Source organism: Arachis ipaensis, chromosome B4 (genome assembly GCF_059453495.1).
Source record: "Arachis ipaensis isolate K30076 ecotype BB chromosome B4, ASM5945349v1, whole genome shotgun sequence".
NCBI classification, from domain to species: domain Eukaryota; kingdom Viridiplantae; phylum Streptophyta; class Magnoliopsida; order Fabales; family Fabaceae; genus Arachis; species Arachis ipaensis.
In genome coordinates, this window is record NC_142439.1 from 15,384,133 (window position 1) to 15,390,132 (window position 6,000).

At 36.2% G+C, this 6,000-nt stretch overlaps 1 non-coding gene across 1 annotated transcript; it reads right to left on the minus strand.

Moving 5' to 3' along the window:
- Positions 1-2,562: 2,562 nt before the first annotated feature.
- Positions 2,563-2,668, minus strand: LOC148566755 (small nucleolar RNA R71). Its single transcript, XR_015881957.1, has one exon. It is a non-coding gene; the product is annotated as a small nucleolar RNA R71 (small nucleolar RNA).
- Positions 2,669-6,000: the final 3,332 nt, after the last annotated feature.

Below are 6,000 nucleotides of genomic sequence, written 5' to 3' on the forward strand. Positions count from 1 at the left end.
TGAATTACTAAGTTTAATCAAGATTTAATATATTTTAGCCATTTTGAATGCTACTTTGAGTCGTGTGCAATTTTACTTATTTCAAGTAACATTTTGGATGAATTTTGCAAAGTTTAAGCCAAGACTAGAGAATGGAAAAAACGAAGAATTGATGTTGTCCACTCCACGCTGAACTTGGAATCAACGTGGAGCACTAACCCTCCATCCAGTCAATTCGGCCTTGTCCACGCTGAACTTGGAATTTTCTAAGTTCAGCGTGGAATCCACGCACTAAAGGAGAACCATGTACTATCCCACGCTGAACTTGGAATTTTCCAAGTTCAGCGTGGATTCAAAGGAAAAGCGTGAATCAATACTGCCTCCTCCACGCTGAACTTGAGGTTTCCCAAGTTCAGCGTGGACCCTCAACACGCATGTGGTCCCCAGGCTTTCATACAAAGCTGCGCATGAAGACAAATTTATTCTGATTGAATTTGTATTTTATTTTAAAATAGGAAAAGATATTATTTTAGTTTTAGAAAAATAATTTACATTAATTAGGATTAGATATAAAAAGGGAAAAGAATCAGTCCTTCGGGGTTCTTCTTCTCTCTTAGACCTCATTCCAAAATTTACAATTTTTCAAAATCCTAATTTTCTCTCTGAACCATGAGCATCTAAACCTCTACTGTTAAGGTTAGGAGCTCTATCTATTGTATGTATTGATACTATTATTTTTCTATTTTAATTCATATACTGATTTATAATTCAAGAATTGTTTTCGTTCTTTATTTTATGAATTCGGGTGGAACAGAAGTATGACCCTTGTTCTAATTGAGTTTTTGTATAACTTGGAAAAGCTCTTTACTTGAACAACAGTTTGAAAACAATTTCTCCTAAATTTCTAATTATCTGGACTTAACGGGATACGTGACATATAATCCTCTTATATTTGGGTAATTAGGGTTTTTGTGGCATATAAACTACAATTGAACTTCACCTTCTAATTGGAATTAAGTGACCAAGAAATTGGCGGTTGATGAATTTTAGAGGAGACTAAAAAGGTCTAAGGAATTAGGGTTTAGTCACATATAGTTTGCCATGAATTAAATCTTGCATGATTAAAATAGTTAGTAAGAAAAGTCAATTCGGAAAATAGATAACTCTGAAGCATTAACTGTTTCTCTATATATTATTCACAACTTGTTTACTGCTTGCTTTCTGATATTCTGAATTTACTGTTAATGCTTTTGAACCTTCAACACCATTTTCTGTTTGTCTGACTAAGCCAATCACTTAACCATTGTTGCTTGATCCATCAATTCTCGTGGGATCGACCCTCACTCACTTGAGGTATTACTTGGTACAACCCGGTGCACTTGTCGGTTAGTTTGTGGGTTATAAATTCCGCACCAAATTTTTGGCGCCGTTGCCGGAGATTGATTGTGATTAACAACTACTCGTTATTTGATTCCTTAGATTAGATAATTTTTTTTTTAATTAGTTTTATTTTAATATTATTAATTTTTATTTTTTATTTTTTGTTCCTTTAATTCTTTTCCTCTTTTTCGTTAGTATCTCCCTCCCTGTTTCTTTCTTTTTCTTTTCTTTTATTATTTAGTTTTAAAAAAAATAAAAACAAAAAAATAAAAAAAACCTAAGAATTTTTTTAAAAATAAGAAGACTTTCGTTCTCTTTCTGTTATTTATTTCTCTTTTAATATTTTATTTTTTTTCTTCAATAGGCGTTTTAGCTTTGAATTTATTTTAATTTGCACCTTACATTTTCAAATTTTTCTGGCTTTATTTTTTCTTAATTTCTGATTTTAAGTTTGGTGTTCTCTAGTTATTTTTATTTTAATTTTTCTTAATTATTTGGGTTAATAATTTCAAAATTTTTTTGTCTTATTTTAATAGTAATTTTCAAATTTTAGTGTTTAATTTATTTAGTATTTTTTTTATTTCTTTACACAGGTTACCTCATTGGGAATTCTCTATACTCTGACGTAGAGAATTTCATCTTTTCTTGTCTTTTGTCTGTTTATGAGCAAGAACAGGGACAAGGAACCTCTGTTAGACTTTGATCCTGAACCTGAAAGGACTTTCAGGCGGCGTTTACAACAAGCAAGACTCTACATGGCTGCAGAGTCCACTATGGATCACAATCATGCTGCTAATGCCAAAATGGCAAATCTGAATGGGAATGAGCAACCCAGAAGAGTGCTTGGCTCATACACTGCTCATAATGCAGATCTTTATGGAAAAAGCATTGTGGTGCCTCCTATAGCTGCAAACAACTTTGAGCTGAAGCCACAGCTAGTCACTCTTGTGCAACAAAATTGTCAGTATCATGGACTCCATCAGGAAGACCCAAATCAGTTTATTTCTGATTTTCTGCAGATTTGTGATACTGTGAAGACCAATGGAGTGAATCCTGAGGTGTACAAACTCATGCTCTTCCTATTTGCTGTGAAGGATAGAGCAAAGTTGTGGTTAGATTCTCAACCCAAGGAGAGTCTGGATACTTGGGACAAGGTTATCACTGGCTTTCTGACTAAATTTTTTCCAACTCAAAAGCTGATTAAGCTAAGGATGGAGGTTCAGACTTTCAGACAAAAAGATGGTGAGACCCTTTATGAAGCTTGGGAGAGATTCAAGCTACTGACTAGGCAATACCCTCCGGACATGTTCTCTAGATGGACTCAGCTGGATATCTTTTATGAGGGCTTATGTGAAATGTCCAAGATGCGCTTAGATAATTCTGCAAGTGGTTCTTTGCACATGAAGAAGACACCAGAGGAGAGTACTGAGCTTATTGAGTTGGTTGCTAACAACCAATACTTATATTCCTCCAACAGGAACCCTGTAAACTCTGAGACCTCTCAGAAGAGAGGCGTTTTGGAAGTGGAAGCTATTGATGCTCTTCTTGCTTAGAACAAGCTTTTGTCTCAGCAAATAAATCTGATTACTCAACGATTGAGTAGAATGCAAGTTTCAGCTGTCAACACTCAGAATGCACCCCAAGAAGCCTCTTATGACATGACAGGTAATTTTATGCAAAATAAAAAGTATGATTATGCTCAATTTTCTTCTGAACAGGTCAATTACATGGGGAGTGCTCCTAGAAATCCCAATAATGATCCCTATTCTAAGACCTACAATCAAGGGTGGAGAAATCACATAAATTTTGGGTGGAGAGAGCAACCTCAGAGGCCACAGAATTTTAATAATAATTCTCAGAGTGGTTTTCAACAGAATAATTTTAATAACCACCAGTTTCAGTCATCTCAGCAAGCAACTTCTCAGCCCCAACAGAACAATAATTTGGAAGCAATATTGGCAAGTTTTAGACAGGAAACCAAAGCATCAATCAAGAACTTGGAGATTCAGATGGGTCAATTAGCCACAAAAGTTAATGAAATTGATCAGAGGACCACTAATAGCCTTCCTGGTAACACAATTCCAAATTCAAGAGAGGAATGCAAGGCTATCACCTTGATAAGTGGACAAGTGACAAGTACGGAAGTACAAGTTAATGAGGAGCCAGTTGAAAAAGAAGCTCCAGAGGAGAAGAAGGAAGAAGTAGAGCACGTCCCTCCAAAGCGTACGGACAACCCATTCCCAGACTCTCTTGACACTTATCTTACATTGCCAAAGGCTCCTGAGTACAAGCCTAAAATGCCATATCCTCAGAGACTTCAAAAGGAGACCAAGGACAAGCAGTTTTCAAAGTTCTTGGAAGTCTTCAGAAAGTTACAAATCAATATTCCTTTTGTTGAGGTTTTGGAGCAAATGCCTCTCTATGTCAAATTCGTGAAGGAGTTGTTGTCAAAGAAGAAGCCTTTAAAGGGAGATGAGACAGTGGTCCTGACTAAGGAATGTAGTGTCATCATTCAGAATAACTTGCCAAGGAAGATGCCAGATCCAGGAAGCTTTCAAATTTCATGCACCATTGGGAGCACAACCTTTGAGAAAGCCCTATGTGATTTGGGGGCAAGCATAAATCTAATGCCCTTATCTGTGATGAAGAAGTTGGAAATCCAAGAGGCACAACCCACAAGGATAGCATTACAAATGGCAAACAAATCTATAAAACCTGCATACGGATTAGTGGAGAATATCTTGGTCAAAGTGGGTAAGTTCTTCTTCCCAGTAGATTTTGTGATTCTTGACACAGGGGAGGATGAGAATGCCTCTATAATTCTGGGAAGACCATTCCTAGCCACTGGAAGAGCTCTGATTGATGTGGAAGAATGTGAATTAATACTTAGAGTGCATAATGAGCAACTAGTCTTTCATGTCTTCAAAGATATACATTCAGCAGGTGACGAAGAGAGGTGCATGCAGACTGAGCTTATTGATCCAAACCTTCAAAAACCTCCTGATGATGCACAGCAGAATCTGCAGCTCAAACCTCCTTTGGTGACAATCAATAAAATTCCTCTTGACATCAAACCTAAGTTTGGTGTCGGAAATGCATCATCCACCAAGAAGGAGGTTTCCAAAAAGAAGAAAGTACCCAGGAGATGGAGAAACAAAAAGATCCCCACTGAAGGTTTTTCCCCAAGAATGAAGGTGGTGTTGACTAGCAATCCAGTGTGGACTTATACAGTAAACAGAATCCTCTCTCTGGAGCATGTTGAGCTACGTTATGAGGACAGAGGGAGAAGATTCATAGTGAGGAGAAAAGAGCTGAGCTCCTATGATCCTCCTCCTTAGAGGAGCTGACCGTCAAGCTAATGACGTTAAAGAAGCTCTTGTCGGGAGGCAACCCGATAATTTTGTATCCTTAGTTATTTTTTCCGTAGCGTTGATTATATTATTTGTTTAATTTTTACCGAGTTTTTACTGTTTTCCTTTGTTTTACTTGTATTTTGATCATGCAGAATTTTTACAATAGGAACCAGACACTTAGAAAAATTTTGGAACACTCTAGAGAAAATTGGGTCAGCCAGTTCCATGCTGAACTTGGATGGCATATGCGTGGAAATTGGAAGGGAGCCTCTGCCAAGTCCACGCTGAACTTGGAAAATTTTAAATTCAGCGTGGCATACGACGTAAAATGGATAAAAATGCTTGAAGACCCATGCTGAATTTGGGAAATTCCAAGTTTAGCAAGGAGAACGATGTAATTGAAATAAATTTGATGAAGACCCATGCTGAACTTGGAATCCAAGTTCAGTATGAAAAACAACATAAAAATGAGCGCAGAAGTCTAGAATCCACACTGAACTTAGAAAACCTCAAATTCAGCATAGAATTCTCCAAAAAATAAAAATTACAAGGGCTCACGATAAACTTGGGCTGCACCAAGTTCAACGTGGATAGGGAATCCCACACTTGGAGGCGTCGACGCTGAACTTCACGATCAGCAAATTCGGCATAGAATCAAAATTTCACCAAATCTCTAATTTTCATTCCCTTTATTTATTTATTATTATTATTATTTTTTCTTCCTTGGTCCCCACCCCTAACAGTAACCCATGCCTTCCCCTCCTCCCATACTATATATATAACCCCACCCCCTGATTAGATTCACTTTATATATATAAACATATCCCCCCTATATACATATATATAAAAATAAATAAATAACTCTATAACTATATATACATATATTAAAAAAAAACAAAAATAAATAAATAAAAATACAAAAAATATATATTTTTTAATTACTTTAATTTCTCTTATCCTTTTATCATTTTCTCCTTCTTTTGTAATAATATTTGTTTTTTTTCCTCCGTGCACTTTTTATGTCTTTTCCTGTTTTCAGATTTTTTTTACTTGAGGACAAGTAAATTTTTAAGTTTGGTGTTGTCGCTTCGCTTATGACTTTTCTGTTTATTTTTATGGCATCAAAGGGAGACGAATCATCTTCACGGAGGAACACAGCCTGAAGAATGAAACAGCCACTAGGATAACTGAGGTGGTTAAGTTCCTTTCATTCTATATTTTCTCCCGTTCTTATTATGATTAGGTTCCTGTTTTCTGCTATTTTTGTTATTGTATGATCAGTTGTTAT